Here is a 19,168-nt window from a genome sequence, read left to right on the forward strand (position 1 = left end):
GATACAATGCACATCATGTTTTTCTTGCAGATACAGCATGTACTAGTTTTATCAAAAATTTAGAAATAAAAAGCAAGAAATTATTTCATATTCAGAGGGTCAAATGAAGCTATGGTATCATATGCAGCCAATGTCAGTAAGTATCTATAGGCCAAGATATACCTGTGCAACATCTGCTTGTCTTCAAATACTTTTCTGAAACCCCTGTGCAAATTCATGGCTTACAAAAGAAGCACAGACTGGAGTCAGGAATGCTTCTGATAATCATGTAAAATGAAGTTGATTTCTGGATTACATCACACAGTTGCACTGACTAAGAAAGTTCCTCACTGACATTTACAATAAGCAGCTGCAAAACTCAAAGCATGTAAATAGACATGCTTACCCAAAGACTATTTGTTGGATAAAAAGATGCCCATCTTTACCTTTTAGGGTAGAACACAAGTTGTAGTAGATGCACACAAATCCACGTACATGCTATAGTCACTATTTTTAATGCTGGGGGATGGGGATGAATACATCAGACATTTGACTACCAAAAAAGATCAATACTTCTTTACACCCAAAAATAACAAACCATTCAGTTTCAATTAACCCCTTACTCATTCCATGTAGTTTCAAAAACGGTCCATTTGTTTTTACAAAGCAATACCACACGGCAGAGCCATTCTGTGCAAGAAGTTTATATTCCCATGCAAGAAGTTAGCTGTTTTGGTTGGAGATCTGGATTCCATCCCAGTTCTGCTGCAGCCTCCCATCTGTGACTGTGCATAATAAGTCAGACAACTAACTTCCATAGTTGGAACTACCTCCCTCTCTAGCACTTCATATTCAAAATGCATCTTCAGATCCCTCAGATGAAAGATCACACTGGAATATTGCATTACAGTATTTGCTAATGCAACTGCACAAGATGTTGCAAAAACTGTATTTGAGGGCTAGCCACAAAGAGGCCAGCAAAGCCGACCTAGCCTGACCAACATGCCTTACACCAAGGTCTCTCTTGTGCAGCAAGTAAAGACCAACATCCTCTTGGTCTGGGAAGCCTCTTGTCTACTTATGTAATAGCACAAGTTGGGAGGAAATCGAACACAAATCAGGATTTACCAACACAGAGCAGGAGAAGACAAAGCATCTGGTCCCTTCAACAAGAAGTTAAAGCAGATAAACAGTTCCCAGTAACCAGGACAGGAAATACGTTATTGTTAGCAGTGTATACTTTCAGCACTATTGTCATATACATAAAGAGAGAGAAAAAATGGCTCCCAAAGGCTTTATTGTGGAAAAAACACCAATTCAGGCATGAAAAAGGTACGGTAACAGCTGCAATGCAAGCTGGCAAAAAAAAAAAATCTTAACAGAAATTACTTTGGTAAGAAAGACACTCTTAATGGAAAGCTGTGCCTGAGGTACACTGTACCAAAATAGAGGGACAGAGGAGCTCTCAGTGGTAAGAAGGTAGGCACACAGAACAGAAGCACAGAGTAACAGAGAGAAGCCCAAGAACAGTTTCCACTGAGGCGTAAGTTCATCTCTACATACTCCAAAATCATTACATCCCAAATAACCATGCCATATAACCACCACCCTGTTGCAAGCCATGGATTTGTGAGTTCTGAAGAAAGACACTACCTTCCCAGGAGATAAACCATTTGTGAAAATGAATGTTAAAAATCTTCAGCACAGAAAAGCATCTGTTCTGACTTTTGCACATCTTTTGAAATATTTGACTAGTGTGGGCTTCTGCAAAAGAAACCACTTGTTTTGTATCTCCAGCTATAACTTGTTCTAAAATTAAAGTACTCCCATTGTAAATTCAGAAGTGAAGTGGTGGATGCGCCTGCAAGTGGGAAAAAAAATTGAAGACTCCGATTCAACCAAAGAAATTGCCTACAAAGATAAACAAAAATATCACTCTTTAGAACACCTACTTAGGTGAAAACATTTTGGGTCACTTATTTGCTTACTTCATGCAAGTTTTTATAGTCAATAATCAGAGGTTCTCTCCTTTGAAAGCCAGATATAACAGAACAGCTTCCTGTAGTACTGTGTTCTTAGCACATATAGGATATTCCTCCAGAATAAAACAAACACCTTTTAAAGCATAAAATGGGTAGGAAAACTCAAAAGCAATTATTATAACTGATTTTTAATAGTATCTGAACTGCAAGTTAGTGTTTCTTACTTTCTTGAATTCCAACACACAAGAAAGAGGGGTTTTTTTAAGCAGGGAACATGGGTTTCCTCACCTATTCCGGTAACATCACAGCTTCACAGCCACTTGAAGACACCACAAGCCAGCTGACTGCTCGTTGTGCATCTTCCCCTACATCATGCAACCACACGTTCATGTACTACATAAATCCGTTCTGCAGAAAAGATCACGTCAGGCCAGATACAGATGAGGGAAAGGCTGTGAATGTTGCCTCCCTAGACTTGAGTAAAGCCTTTAACAACATTTCCCACAGCATTCTCCTGGAGAAACTGGCTGCTCATGGCTTGGACAGGTGTACTCTGTGCTGGCTGAAGAGCTGGCTGGACAGCCAGGCCCAAAGACTGATGGTGAATGGAGCTACATCCAGCTGGCAGCCGGTCACCAGTGGTGTTCCCCAGGGCTCAGTACCAAGGCCAGTCCAGTTTAATACCTTCATCCGTGATTTGGAGGAGGGGATCGAGTGCACCCTCAGAAAGTTTGCAGACAACACCAAGGTGGGCAGGCGTGCTGATCTGCTGGAGGGCAGGAAGGCTCTGCAGAGGCATGTGGACAGGCTGGACTGATAAGCCAAGGCCAATTTTATGAGGTTCAACAAGGCCAAGTGCCGGGTCCTGCTCTTGGGTCACAACCACCCCACGCAACTCTACAGGCTTGCGGATAAGGGGCTGAAAAGCTGCCTGGTGGGAAAGGGCCTGGGGGTGCTGGTCAACAGCCAGCTGAACATGACCCGGCAGTGTGCCCAGGTGGCCAAGGCAGCCAACAGCATCCTGGCTTGTATCAGAAACGGTGTGGCCAGCAGGACCAGGGCAGTGATCGTCCTCCTGCACTCAGCACTGGTGAGGCCGCACCTCGAATGCTGTGTTCAGGTTTGGGCCCCTCACTGCAAGGGGGACGTGGAGGTGCTGGAGCGTGTCCAGGGAAGGGCAGTGGAGCTGCTGAAGGGTCTGGAGCAATCGGCTGATGCAGAGCAGCCGAGGGAACTGGTGGTGTTTAGCCTGGAGAAAAGGAGGCTCGGGACCTTGTTGCTGCCTACAGCAACCTGAAAGGGGGTTGTAGCGAGGTGGGGGTTGGTCTCTTCTCCCAGGTAACAAGTGACAGGATGAGAGGAAATGGTCTCAAGTTGTGCCAGGGGTGTTTAGGTTGCGTATTAGGAAAAAAGCCTTCACTGAAAAGTGGTCAAGCATTGGAACAGCCTGCCCAGGGAGGCAGTTGAGTCACCATTCCTGGAAGTGTTTAAAAAATGTGTAGATGGGACATGGTTTAGTGGTGAACTTGGCAGTGCTGGGTTAACAGTTTGACTTGATGACCTTAAAGGTCTTTCCCAATTTAAATAATTCTATGATTCTATAAATGTGTCCTATTAACACAAATCTCTCCAGCTATATTCAAATCCAGCTATAGAGGAGACATTAGAATCACTGCATTACCAAACGAACTCATTATAGTTCCTACTGTAAAACCACATATCCCCTCCTAAATGGCGCATTTATTCACTCTGACACACATGCAAGCCGAAGGTAAGCAGATCTATCAGACTTTATTAAAATACTGACTTGAGATTATTCACAACAGCTCTTTCCTCTTCAAGCTAGAGGAAAACAGATGGCAACGTAACAAGAGCTAGATAATTTTTAAAAGTTAACTCTAAAGCATGACACTTATACAGGATGTCTTCCATCCATGTACCTCCAAATGGGATAGTTAAAAAAAAATAAATAATTATGCCAAATGTTATTTTGCTAGTAGAGCATATAACAGCTTGATAGCATAATTAACATCTTAAAAACAAGGGCAGAACAAAGAATACATGAAATTGTGCAGGAAAACTGCAAGTTGCAATGAACCCTGGATCACAAAGCTGTTGCTGTAATTCCCTACAAAAATACTGTGATCATAGTTTATCTCCTCTTTCAAACACGTATAAAGCCTGACACCATCACAACAGTGCAATTTCAGGCGTGGAGAATAGGGTTGTATTGTTTTTAATATTCATTAGCAACTTCAATCAAGATTCACAGGCGTGGAAAATAGCAAGAAAAATATTTCAGTTTGTACTAATTACCCCTGTGAACATAATGATGGGATTTTATTTGTGTCAGTCTGGCATCAACTGCAGCCCATCAACTGCATTTCACGCACATTCCATACACTTAAGAGTAGAATTTAAGAAACTATAAAGACATCACTACATTTTTAATATTGGTTGAGGGAGACCACATATTATTGAGCTACCACTTGTTGAAACAACCGCTTAAAAGTTTCCAAAAATTCCTAGCAAAACAGCAGTATTTTTGGACTGACGGCAATGAATATTTAATAGATTGTTCCTTCTACATGACCAATTTAAAGCAGAAAGAAAAAGTTTTGGACAGAAATGAAAGCTATACTTCTCATCACCTACTTTATACAAACACAAAGTTTAGGGTAAATGAAGAGTTTATCTTTTTTTCTGATATGCTTAGAGTTGAAACGCAGCATGCAGTAGACCCTTGAACTACCAGTCCAGGTTTCAGGATCTACTAATGTCTATTAAACTCATATTTTGAGTACTAAAGAAAATGATACACTTCATTCTTCCGAGCAGACTCTTTCCTGGGAGTGACTAGTTTGGTATACATTGAAGAACTTATGATATGAATCTTTTTTTTCCAGGCAAAAAAAAAATTATTTCTTTTTAAAAAACAACTAAGTAGTCTCTCTCATTCCAAACCCCACTGAAGATCCGCAGAGAAATACCACACTTTATTCTCCTACTCTGTTAACATGACAGGTACAAGCCTCCACCACCTATTCTATCAACTTTTCTAAATAGCTAGAAATTAAATAACCAAAGTAGTTAGACACCAGTTTTACAGCGACAGCAAAATTAATCCAAAAGACAACTTAAGTTATACATGTGTTTATTCATCCTCCCCCAAAACAAACAAAAAACACACATACACAAAAACCACCCAACCAAAACCCAAACCACACACATTAAGTTGTGCCAGATGGCTAGCACATTTAGAAACAAAGATGGTCCTAATCTCATCTCTGGATAAACTCAGCCATATCATTGACATTGTAACCCAAGCTATGGTCCCTGTAATGTTTAATTGCAGGAATTTGTAGCCAATGTGCCTCAATACTGCAGAGTTTGTGGTCAGTAAAGTATACACGCACACTGAAATACTGTTCTCCATAACATACAGCAAATATATATAGCATGTAATAGTAAAATACACATAATATCATCGTTACCTGTATTATATATTGCAACAATTATGTAATTTTAATACATTATATGTATTTTATATTGTATACGTGTATGTTATATAGAGATATATGAAAACCGTACACAACTTTCAAGCAAGCTTTAACTCTGAAACTCTGTTCAGCTGACATTTTAAAAACTTTCATTTAATTTCTGACAGTAATTATTCTGTTGGTTTTTGATCCAGCTTTATCTGAGTTTATCTGAAGGTTTTTTCTTCTACAAGCACAATCAAATATCATATGATGCTAATCTTTTAACTACATCACAAATCCATCTGAAGTGTCTAGAATACTGAAATTGTTGGGAGTATTAAAAACCCAAGCAGTGAAGAGAACAATTACAGAAAAAGATGTTTCCTTCCACGCCATTTTGTCTTTCTAACTTCCATTATAAGAGTAGAAGACGACTGAATTTTGCAACTTGACCGTCACGTCATTCAACATATTTGTGATCTCAAGCAAGAAGTAAAGTCTCAGACGTGCTTATGTTCTCTCTAGCTGTGACTGTATGAATCAACTTCCTCTATTTATGGAAAGTGGGTATTAAATTAACTCTTGCCTTGGCATTTATCATCTACAGGCTTCATTCTCAAATTCATAGGATATCCCCTGTCCAGCACAGTCTGCCATTCCAACTAAGTTGTGTAACTCCTGCTGGCACAGCTATCCAAAGTTGCCGCATGTCCACACTGCAGAGGGGGAAAAAAAAACCAAAAAGAAACCCAAAAAAACCCACTCCACACAAGCCCAGAAATTGTAATTTTCTTGCAAAATATGAAACTCAAGTAAGTAGTGTTGAGCCTGGCATTCCCCATTATCAGACCCACACCCAACATGTTTAAATGGTACTTCTTCCATTAGTTTGCTGCCTTTTGTAAAGGCAAAGTAGATGTAAACACATATAGCCAAAATTTGTCGTGTATATTAGAAGCTGTACTTTTAATTGTAAGCACAGACTCTGCCTTGTTTTCCTCAGGAATCACTGGCAATAAATGCCATCAACCAAGCTTACATTCAAAAGGAAAGAGATGGGGCACACATCCAGTTAGTAACTGCAAAATAACCACCTAAAATAAATCTGCTAAGGTATTAAATTACATCTCTGAGCTTTAACCAGTTACAGTGTACCTGCAGGAACAAGGACATGCTTTTAACAACAAACCTCCTTCCTCATCCCTTCACTTCCCTGACAGGTCTCTGTTAAAAATGCTTTATGACAATCACCCATATCATGTGGATTATCTAAAACAAAATTCTCTCACTTGTTATCATTAAGAGGTGCAAATTACCAACAGCTCACACCCAGCGGAAGACATCTACTGAATAGATAGTACAGCTATGTGGTCTTCCCAGCAGGGAGGAAAAAGCCACTTAACCAGATAAGCATGTCCTTTCAACTTCCCTCCACTTCCATGTCCTTGCTGTACTCTTCAGCTCAAAAAGAGTACCTAATCTAACCTAGATAGTGCCAGAATCAACACTGCATTTAAGTAAAAGAGCTCACACAAAACCTCAGTACTAACAGTAAAGCCACGCTATAAAGGAACATTCAGTAACTTAACTGTACACTTCTCAGGAGCACTCACTGCTTCTCGGTTTAGAGAGATCCCCTACCACTTTCTTTACCTGACAGTTGTGAAAACCTTCCCTCCTCCCCACACCGCAACTGATGTCTCCTTACACCTTTGCTTAAGGCCCTGTCATCTCCCTGCTCTAACACAAGCAAGATACCCTTAAACATACCAGGAATGCTTGCTGTCCTGCAGCGAGGAACCACTAAACTCACACAGTGCAGACTTTATGTGCCTCATAAGTGAAAAAAAAAAAAAACCAAACCTCAGCAATTTGATTATGCAGGACAAGCTTCAGATACACTCAATAGTATTCTCTCGTACTTCCTAAAAGTGAAACTTCCATGATATGCAATCAAACTACAATTCAAAATATTTTGCATGAGTTATCATTCACCTTTCTGAAAAGAAGATTAACACTGATAACCTCTTCTAGCTCTTTTAACCAGAGAATTAAAGAGGAGGATTGAAGCACCACATGCCTATCTATAAAACACTGGTCATTATTCTCCCTTTTGTGGAAGCAGCAACTCCTGCTGTTATGAGATACACCATCTTTCAAACCAATGCAAACAGAACTCCTTCGTCTTGAGTCCAGGTCTGCAGGGAGAACCACTGGTTGAGCTCAGAAACTAATTCTTATACAACCTTTCTGTCTGCTGCAAAAACTCTTTCAATATTCAATACAGCTCCCACACAAATGGCACAGAAAAGTCTAAAAAGTCCTTCTTGGGAAGCGGGGGGGGGGGGGGAGAAAAGAGACAGGAAATAAAATAACATTATACTAATAGTTCTCTGCTGCTAATCAACAGAATAGTGCTGAAATGATATAAGGGCAGGCTTGCCACAGACTGGAGAGAAGTAAGAACGTGCACCAGAAACTTAACAAAAATCGGACATGGTTTCCAAACCACAGAAAAAGGGAAGAAGAATAAATCACTAAAAAATGTCATAGAATGAGAGTAAGATATTGGCCAAAATACATGGATGAATAAAGGGACAAAACACAGCTGCAAAAGGTTAAAGAGGCTTCAAGAGAATTTACTTCCTTTCCATCCCAGCAGTCCAACTAGCCATCAGCTACATACTGTAGCAAGAGCTACCTAATACCTAGTGCCTCCCACACACTCCTTATCCACAAAGAGCTGTGGAAATATGTGCCTTCCAATGTAAGTCACAGTGACTTCAAGAATCACGAGGGGTTGGCTCCCCTAGAATACAGGATGCATTTTATTGCCACAGTTAGTGTTACAAAACATGCAGCACTATTTTCTGTTATTGCATCTGCACTTCCTCTTTTCACCCTTTAGGATTCCCACCATGGCTACCCCAAGATCAGGAACTGTGTAAGATTTTATGAGATAAAAGCTAGCTCAGATAAGATCTTACCAAAACATGGTAAGTGGTGCCAGGGAGAGCCCTGAGCACAACCTCTCGCCTGTGCCTCAGGGGTCTGAAGGCCTCAAGGCCAGCTGTGAAAAGGTGCAGCTGTGTAAGCTCAGATCGGGCTGCTGGGATGAGAGCTGTGCTACAAAAGCACTGGAGGAAAACTCACTGGGCTCCTTTCTCCAATTCGGAGCTGCATCCCAGCTCAGCCACCTGCCCTTAGACCTTGCCAGAGCTACGTAGCAGGTTTGTCTTTACCTATCCTGACCCTGAACTGGTGACTTAATTTCCTGGTGTTACCTTGGACATACCCATCACTACAGACTTGTCTGGTGATCACCAGGACCTTGGTTGACCCTGGTTAACATCATGGACCTGTTCTACTCTTGCTGGCTACCACAGGCCTCCCTGCTTTGTTGGTGAGATCATCACCCTGCCTGCTTTTTTGTCACGCTCAGCTTCCAGCTTGCCTTTCTTTACCAATAATCCACTTTGATCTTCACAACAAGTGGGATAGGATGGCCTCATGGCTTAACAGAGCCACAGTAAATTCATCTTTTGCTCAGGCAGTTCTACTCCAAGTATTAGTAAAACACCTCCCTACACCAGCAGGGCACTAGGAGTTCTGTTACAAAAGTCACAAGGACCATTGGAGTATTTAAGTAATCACTGCTATCCAGAACAGAGCTACACTTGCCAAGGCTAAGCAAAACATTGTATTTGAAACACAAGTGACTAGCAGCTCTTCAGAAAGGCAAGCAGCTAGAATACAAAATGGGATTTATAATTAAGGCTATAGCAGATTCTCTACATTGTTTGGACTCCAAGCAACTAGAACAGAAGTTATTGCACAAAACAATGCTCCACACCAGGACTGGAACCTTTACATGGCATTGCATTGATAGAAATTCCATTACTGCCAGCTTACACAAAGGCAAAACCCGGTGTTAAATGCTGCAGAAGAACAGGAAGAGCCCAAACAAGCTCTGCTGGGGAGGGGCAGGGGGAAGAGGGGTACACAGGGGAGAAGAAAAGGGAAAGCAACAATTTAGTACCAGTTTCTTAATAATAGCTTCCTCCTTAGTCTCTATTCTCCATATCTAAATAGTCACTAAAACTGTTTTCTGCTGAACTCTTTCTACTCCCCTTAGTGTTGCAGCTAAAACAGCTTACATCAACTCAGGAGAAGTCTGCTTGTCTTGCAGATGTCCAAATATTAAAATCAAGCATTAGGCAGACCTTGGCTTTAGAATAGGAACTTAAACATTTAAAATAAAGTCCCTAAAAATCCCAGAAAATAGGTCTTCTCTGGTCCTGTAAGAGCTGTTTGCTCTGGTATTGCATTTCGTTTCCCCAGTGCAGGATATGCCAGCCAGAACTTTCACTGCAAGAGCCCTGCCATGTCCAGGAGGACACAGAAGGCATTTGACTCAAAGTGCAGATTGACAAGAACAGGATCTTGAAAGGAAGGAAACAAGACTTGGCTACACAAAGAAACAGAATCCTACTTGTTCTCCTCTGTCCCTTCCCCTAGCAGGGCTCTTTCACCACCCTGGGCACTGCTTAACCAAAGTTAATTCCATCTCTACATACAGCTGGGAGAGTTGTCTGCGAGGCACCTGCTCCGCATGTCTCAACAGGAGGAAAGCACATTGTGAATGAAGTAAGAATGAAGAAAGAAGTCTTCCATAGTGGAGTAACAGTGCCCAATGTGCTATTCAGATCTGAGATCCTTGCCATTTCTACAAAATTGCCTTCCAGAAAAATCCAGGATTAGACTCGAATTGGCACCATGGTAGATATGCTTTTCCTACTCTTTCCCCCGCTTAAGTCAGCTCTGCCTCAGAAAAGGCTGGAAGATAACTCTAAGAATTCCATCATATGATAAGGATTGCAGTGAAAGAGCTCATCAACAGTGCTAGAGCAGGTTTTGAACTGAACGTATGTGCAAGAAGCCATGGATTCCACTACAGGGACAAAACACAGAACAACTGTTCATTACACAAGTACCACCCATCCCATGGATTGAAAGCAGCATGGTGTTTTCCTTCTATAAGTATATATTCCTGTAGTGTCACAAATTTTATAAATTTTGTGTCCACAAAGGGATTAGAACAAGGTTACAACGGACAAGCCTCATGATGGTAACCTTCAATTTCAAGTGTTTGACTCTGGAAGCTCACCAGTGCTTAGCAGATGCAGGGGTAGACAGTGCAAGCTTTCTAGATACTCATTCCAGCTGCTAGGAAAGTGAGCAAAGACTTACGTCTGATACCATCACATCACAGTGAGACAGTACCCAGGCTGTCCTACAGGCAGAACAGCAGCTATGCGTTTCAGTGACTTTCCTAAATCACAGAATGGTTTGAGTTGGAAGCAACCTTAAAAATCACCTAGTTCCAACCCCCCTTCCACTAGACCAGGTTGCTCAAAGCCCCATCCAGCCTGGCCTTAACACTGCCAGGGGTGGAGCACCCACCACTTCTCTGGGCAGCCTGTTCTAGTGTCTCACCACCCTCACAGTAAAGAATTTCAACATCTAATCTAAACCTACCCTCTTTCAGTTTAAAGCCATTACTCCCTGTCCTAACATTACATCAGACTGTCTTTCAAATAATTAGTATAAAACCTCATTTATTATTACCCTTAATTAGACAATTAATGAACTGAAAAAATTACACCTGAGACTATAAAATGAATTAAGTGGGCCAGGTCAAACTTACTGTCTAGAGTCCTGAAGGTCTGGAGCTGAACCATCCAATCCGGATTATCACAAGAGTACTAATCAACAGCAACATGATTACATTGTCTATGGCTAAGCCGTAACTGCTGATATAATTCTGGAGACTGGGCATAACTAAAGACCTTCTAGAGGCACCACTAATATCACAGAAGACAGCAGCATCCTCTTGAGTTACTTTTAATTTACAAAAGCCTCAACCTCCTTCCCTTTCTCCCCCAAAAGCTCTCAACTGCAGCCTTACAACAGGTTTCACAGTACTCCCCATCAACAGCCAAACAAGTGCTCCATTCCTCAAAGAAGCTTAATCATACTCTTGATAATAAGCTATTTTGGTACAACAATTTTACTTTAATGCTTTTTAAAAAAACACAACACAAATCCTGATTATAAAGCAAATCCACTGGCTCAAAATGATGTTTTGAAGCTTTGTATTGTCATCACCTTCATCCTGTGCTAGCCTGTTTTAGCGTTAATCTCATGTTTTCCAAAGAAAGAACTGCAAAGGGAAAAATAACTAGCATGCACTAGTTATGCTACAGCTCATCCTTCCCACACCCTGCTCCCCCTGCAGCTACGGAGGCTCAGCACTCCAGCACAGCTGGTTTTGAGTGTACCATAGGGGACAGAGAAGCAACAAACACCTTGTCAGGGGCTACTAGCCAACACAAACAAACTGGCCCTCCTCTTAAAGGATGTCTGCAAAAGGTGAGCTGCACAGATCCCACACATGATTTTCTAAATGTGTTCACTGTAAGACACTCTTTTCCCTGCCATGCCCAGCCTTAGTGACTACACAAATTCTTAAGTTTGGGGGAAAATTATTCAGACTGTAAGACACCAAAAAAAAAAAAAAAATTGCTGCATGCATCCATGTTGAAAACAGGGACAAAAAAATCAAATAAATGCACAACACCTGCACTAGGATCAAAATGCTCCACTGTGCTTTGCTTCTGTCCAAGCCCAACCTGCCCAAGACAAGCATCGCTAATTCTCTCCCCTACAGCCCAATACCATAGAAGATATGTATACTGCAAAATACATTAGCACATTTGTCACGACATTAAAGACCAAATGCTTTACCTAGGATACCACAAAAGCACCAATATATAACCACCACTGCCTCCTCCAAAAGCACAACAGGGACAAATTCCCACCTGTAAAGCATAGCTACAAGGTCCTGCCTTGCAACTGACTCCATACTCTGAAGGGAATGCATGGAAGCTCCTGTCCCCACCTCACATGCTGAGTTCCGGAGAGCAACAAGAGATCTGACCTAGCCCAGTACCCAGCATTTTGTCCAGGCAAGTCACTTCACAAGTAGTGGGGTTTTTTTGGATCACATTCTGAAGTACCTAGTTAACCCCACAAAGGACAAGAGGAGTTCTGGTATACCTGCAGCCTGGCACTTTCCGTTCCAGAGATCCAATCTGCACTACAAAGTAAGGGCCATATTCAAGAGCATGAAGTACAAGTCACCTGCAGGACTAGATTACCAATTCCCACCACCAGAAGCAGGGCATCAGCACATCAAAGATTTGCAGGTGTTATCAGGAAACTCTAATAATGACAAAATTTCCCTCTAGACTATTACAGAGATTGGTTACTTTTAATACTGGAGCTGACTTTAGGAGTCATTCAGTTAATATTTTTTTACTTTCAAACCCACAACTTTCTGGAACATTGTCACAGAAGCAGGTGTCAAAACACACTATCAGCCTGTTAGAGCCTCACTTTTACTGAAGTTATTTTGTTGTATTGCAACACCCCAAATTCCCCCAGGCACTTTTTACTCCCTGTCAAAAACTTCTGCCTCACTACTCAAAAACAGACAGTCCAGAGTATTGGTCTGAATAAAAATTAGCTTTCTTTTTCTCCCCTCTATCTCAGGCGATTTTGCTTAGTAGGCCTAAAAAATAAAAAGCCACAGGGAAGTAAGGAGAAAATAAGTATACCACTTACACTATCTTGAAATCTAGTTCCTTCCAACCCTAACATGCAACACCAATTTCCTGAAGTCCACTGCAGACACCACCCCAGAGAGTACACAGGCTGCCTCTATGCTTCAATATGGCAGGGAAGAGGCATAAACAGTTCCCCCAGCTTTTGTCAGGGGTGGATTTACGACCACTGACCACAACCCTCTTTCTTCTCTTAAGCCCTAATAGCCTAAGCCTATTCTGCAACAACCACCTGGACCTCATGTCTTGAAGTATCACACACTGCCAGTGTGAACACTGATCAAGCAGAATCACACAAGAGCTGCTGGCTGGCAGCATGCAGCAAAATTAACTACATGGAACAACCTACAAACACAGGGTAAGACTAATATTTACAGAAGTAAGAGTGGTGTTGGTCAACTCTTACCTTACATGTGGGGCAAGAGATGCTAACAGTGCACAAATGTGCTTCTTCAGGTATCTTAAAAACTTGACATTTGAATATTATGCAACATCAGTCAAGGTCCCAGACATCAAATATCTACACTACAAAATGCAACTCCAAATTTCCAAAGAGAACAGACCAGAGAACATTTGCAGAAATAGCTGATGTGTTCCTTCTGCTTACCTACTGGGGAATACTTTACACAAAAGTCAGAACTTAACCATTACGTTCGCAGAGGCAAAATGTAACTCCTGATCTCAGGAAGTGAACTAGGCTCATGTCCCAGTGCTGCAGGGAAACACGGTCTGAAGGAGGTGCCTAGGACCAGACTGAGACTAGGCTAGTGAGAATTTGCATAGATCAAGTACCTTACTGACAGAACTGACAGGAGCACAGCTCCTCTCTGACTTGAGCAGAGCAGGTGCAGGTTTTCTAGGACCTTTACTGCCTCCTGAAACAGAGCACAATACAGCCTCAAAGTAACAATTATCACCTATAGAGCAAAATACATTAAATAAAAAAGGTTTTACCCAAATCTCAGCCACACTGAGCAGCACTGTTACCTTTATGTAACTGCACAGGATGCCAGAACCTTAAAACAAAAAACCAGACAAAACAACAACAAAAAAAAGTGCTAACTTATACTGCACCCCACCCATGTGATCTGCTGACAGACAGATTTCAGGTAACTGCTGGAGTTTCACAGTTCTGCCACTATTTTTGTATACCTTGTGGGAAACAAGTAGCACTTCCCCCTAGTTTCATTATAATACATGGAATAAAAATAATGTGCAACTATCCATATGTACAACCCTTTAAATGTAATTAATTATACAGCTTCTGTTAGGGACATCTGAAAGTCAGAAGAAGATAAGCAACTGGAATGAGCAGATCTGAAAATCTGTAGGTATGTAGGGGAGTGACAGGTCTCAGTGCTAGCATTTCTTGCTTCTCTCTACTAAATTGCATTAAAAGAGACAGCTAAAAATAAGATAAACTTCTCCAATATTAAGTTCTCCATGAGAGCAAATGCTGCCATTTCAAGAGATATTCCGCAATTCAAAAAAATGGAAGGGGAAACAGCTTGTGCATTTATAAAGGGAAGAAGTAATGTTTATAATGCAAGCCTCACCTTAACAGCAGGTGTTTTGTGAAGAAGCCTTTGAACATGTATCATACCGCTACAGATCTTTCATGACTACAGACAACATGTAGAGAGCAAAGCTGCTGTTTCAGAGATCATACTCAGAGCTGACAAATGACAACAACAGAAGACCCAACCACTGGACTATGCAGAACTTTTCTTTGTTCTGCAAAACTTGGGCCAGCCACTCATACACGCAAGTATTCATAAAAGTACAATTTATTCAGATTCGTTCTTAGAACAAAACACTTTCTTGCAAAAAATAAGAGTAATTCATTAGACCCCTGCATCCCCTCTCTTTTTTAGTGACTATTAGGAGTCTGCAACAATGCAGTCCCTACTAGTGAATCTAACTCACACATTTGCTGGTTTGGAGGGGATAGATTGTTTTTAGACACACACAACTGTCACATTGTGTCATACTATCAGAGCTCAAATTTCCAAGGTTGTGTTCACGTGTTCTGTAGCAGTGACCAGCTTTTCAAACCAGAATCTAAAAGCAACTGTAGGATGTCATACCCAGCGTCTCCTGCAAGAGTGAATTAATTTTCCATTACAAACTGGCGATTGTTCTTGGGCAGAGGGAGGAAGGAGAGAAAGACTAAGAAAGGGAGCTTTTATACTATCTACCAGATTTTTCTTCTCTTTCTACCACCCTCCTTCCTACAATTCTACAAGCTGAATGACTGCCAGAAAAATCAACGGAACTATTTTTCATTGAAATACCAAAACAAAATGTCTGAGAAGTTTCATGATACAGTTCAATTACACCGTTAAACACAAGGAACATATAACCACCTTTAAAAACTCTAATTAGATGCTTTAAAACACACATCTTAGAGGATACCAACAGAAACAGCTTTCAGAACGCCACACTGTAGTAGTGAATGGAACAGGAAATGAGGAACAAAGAAAGGAATTTCATAGATTCCAGATGTACTCTAACACCAGCTGGGAAATACAAGCAAGAATCAACTAAAGCCTTGTAAAAGGCTACCACTAACTGTTTTCTTCTAGAGTTCTTGAACAAAACTAAGTAGCTGTAAACAATTTTTAAATAGAAATATTTTTAGAAGAAATTGGAAACAGAAGTAAAAATAAACTTCTTCCCCTCTCTCCTATTTTTAAGGAGTTTAAAACCCAGCCATCAGTGCATCTGTTCTTTGGAGCTGCTTTTTTAAATACAAGAACCCTGTATAAGCAGCCATAACAGAAGCACAACTGTAAATAAAGTATTTCAAGTCATCAGTATTTCTATACTTGGAATATTAAAGCTGAATGAAACTTGAAAGCAAGGAAAAATAAAAAAGAGTAAAGTCAATTTATAAACACATAGTCTGTGTAACTGGAATTGAATGGGAATTTAAAACTTGTAAATTGCTAAAAAACAAGTTATCAGTCACTAAAAAACTTTGTTCCTACAGCTATAAATTAAAATATATTAACCACTTTAGGTTAAAAGCACTGGAAACAGGACTCATTCACAAGTTCAAATACCTTTCCACTCCCTGTGTAACCCGATGTTTCCAACATTTTACGTACTCTTTCTGAAACACAAACTCAGATCTTTCAACACAAACTTATTTTAAATGGATTTTGAAATCTCTGAGTAAGAAGTGGAGTGACAAATGGGCAAGTATGTTTCCTTCTAAGGTCACCGTAAAAAATTAAAAGAAAGCTTAAGCATGCAACTTACAGAGCACAGACCTGCATAAATACAGAATTCCCCCTCCTTCTATCATTGCAGAAACAGGTGTTCTTCCCAGCTTCAGGGCTTTTCATGAATTTGTTGCACAGGGCAGAATTAAGACACTTAATTTCATGTTCATCCACCTACTACCAGCTTATAAAAGTAAAGTACATTAATATTTATACAAATTAAACATTGCATCAAATGCTACCTGTTAAGCCTACCAGAGTCATTTATAAATAAGTGAAACACTCTCCCTCTTACCATCACATTATAGTAATCCATTTTAGTTAATGGCAATGCAGTCACACAGCTACACACCCCAGCAGGTAGAGAACGGTAAGATTCAGCTGTCACATTAATGAACGGATCTTCATTTTGCCTCAGTGCTCCCTGAGAAGTAAAAACAAGCAAACGCAGGAGTCTCTAGTCAGGTAGGAAAAGGATAAGACTACTGAGGTCTGGAAGGAAAACTGAAGAGGAGACCTCTTGATCTCAGAAGTTAGGCAAGTCAGACCAGACTGTAAGTCTTCAATATTTGTGTTCCTTCCTCAACAGACCTCAAAAATACAGATACACTGTATTTTTTCCCCCCCTTCAGACAGGAAAGGGGGAAGAAAATCCCAAAGCCCTCAAACTTTTCACTGAATATTTAAAGGTGGTTTACACTTGGCAACGCTCCATGAAAAATTTCAAGAAATGAAAAAAAAGGGGAAAAAAATCCAATTCTTCATCATTTTGAAGCTTCACATCTCTTTTTGCAAAACTGTCACCCAGAAGGTCTTCTATAGGAGGAAAACAACATGTGAAGTTTCAGGGAAGTTGTTTTCCCTTGGTAGAGGTTAGGATGGGAGAGGAAGGAAGTTAAGATTTGTTTTTATTCCAAAACAAAGCTTTTAGCTGGATCCTAGATTCAGTCACCAGTCCACTATGCTGAAGAAATCAAACAGACACTGCCAAAGTACAGATACTTCATAAGGTTTAAAAAATGTTGCTAAAATCAGAAGGTTGAAAAAGTGATTCAGAATGGGCAAGCCTATGATCATCTTTTCAGTTTAATAAAATATAAACTGTTACTAACTCCAAGCGTATCTCAAGCTTCTCCTTGATTTAACAACAAAACAGGTAAAACTCTGGTACTAGAAGGTTTTAAAACAGAAGGTTAAGACATACTAGTGCATGTTTTAATCGTTAATATACATCTTAGGTGACTTGCTCCCCAGATGCATTAATAATCCACTGGTACACACAAACATTCATTTAGAATATGTTCATGTAGAACATACATGACTGAACATTTGGTGGTCTTAAATCACTATGAGTAACAGAACCATCTCATATTTACATCTCTCAGAGAAAGACTGCAATCCTCCATCTTTATTCTAGGCTTCTTGCTCTCATAAGGGGAAACTAAGATTTTTTTCTCCCAACCCACCAGTTTGCAGAGTGAGTTACCACAACATAAGAGGTATTAACCATTCCTTAACAACTCCAAGTGTATATGCCTCATCCTTTCCCCCACTCCCTCCAAGAGAAAAATTGCTATACAGACTACTCAAAGTCTTAATTCAGCTCTCACCAAAGTGTAACTACTGGCTTCGACAGAATTATTCACAATTTACAATCCTGTAATGCAGATCAGTCCATCCTTCATCAGTCAGAGACTGAGAAAGGAGAGAAGGAATACCTGAAGGTCCATTTGCAGTCTAGTGTTTATCTGCTCTAAGAATTTTAATTTGATGTATACAATCAAAGGTATTTTAGCAAGTTTTTTTAAATTGTATTTTCTAATCTTGCTGTAGGCAACACCCTTTAGTGTTTACATGAGAAGGTCTTCCTTAAAAGGGAGCATCAGTGCAATAAATGGCTTCTTACGATAACAGCGTTTGACAGCATATCTGCATAAGTAGAAATCTTGCCATGATGCAAAGAAAGGGGAGGGAGGGTTCTGTTTAAGCATAAACATGATCATCAACATTAGGTGCCCCAGCTTTGGAAGACAAGCGTGTGATGGAGAAGCAGGGCAGCACCTGCTCAATTACCAACAAAACCATCAAAACTTTCATAAGCAGCTAAGGCTTCTGAACTGAACGTGAGATGCAAGTAGTTCTCAGGTGGAAGCTCAGAGATATAGATCCATCAGTTTGTCAAGATTACCCTCTTGGTAGTCTCACTGGAGTTTTAACATTTGTTCTTCAGAGCAGCTGACCAAGCCAGTACATATGGGAGGCTAACAAATACAGCACCATCAAGAAAGCATGTGCTATGGGAGTGGACTGAAGTGTAGGAAGTTTCACGCAGTCTCATGACGCTGCCAGTATACAGACATAAAAGCAGGGGATGCACCTGCTGTCCCCTCCATCTGATTTCCCACACACACAGTCAAGCTCCTGATACTTGTCCAGAGACAGCTCTGACCTTCACTTGAGTGCACAGATTCAGCTCACTGAAATGAAAGAAAACTAAACTCAACAAAAAAAAAAAAAAAGTTGCACTCTTTAGGCCTGCTTTACAAATTGAAATGGATGTCTGGTTTGTTTTTTTTTTTAGCAAAGGAGCATCAGTCAACAGCAGGTATGCTTGGGCTGGGCAGCACAAGAGTGTTTCATAGCTAGGAACAAGATGAATAGGGAAGGGGAAAAGCAAGACCTGCCTGAATTTCAGCAGCAGCAAGCTACTCACTTGAGTTAGCATATCATGATGCCGTGCCTTGGACTGCACCTATGAGAGCAGAATCAGAAAGCAATGTGTGAAACATGGAGAACAGCATTGGGCAGAACAG

The 19,168-nt window shown here is 40.6% G+C and overlaps 1 protein-coding gene across 8 annotated transcripts in view; it reads right to left on the reverse strand.

Annotated features, from left to right (window-relative positions):
* The window catches only part of RASA3 (RAS p21 protein activator 3), a 179,604-nt gene that overhangs the window by 109,411 nt on the left and 51,025 nt on the right, over positions 1-19,168 (reverse strand). Inside the window, exon 1 of one of the 8 annotated variants that reach the window (XM_080377416.1) lies at positions 16,651-16,758. The exons of the other annotated variants lie outside the window; for them this stretch is intronic. The gene's annotated coding sequence lies outside the window, so the exon portion shown is untranslated. Of the gene's footprint in view, positions 1-16,650; positions 16,759-19,168 lie in introns of those variants that run through there. 8 annotated transcript variants of the gene reach the window in all.

The sequence above is a fragment of the Falco punctatus genome (assembly GCF_963210335.1).
Source record: "Falco punctatus genome assembly, chromosome: 2".
Classification (NCBI taxonomy): domain Eukaryota; kingdom Metazoa; phylum Chordata; class Aves; order Falconiformes; family Falconidae; genus Falco; species Falco punctatus.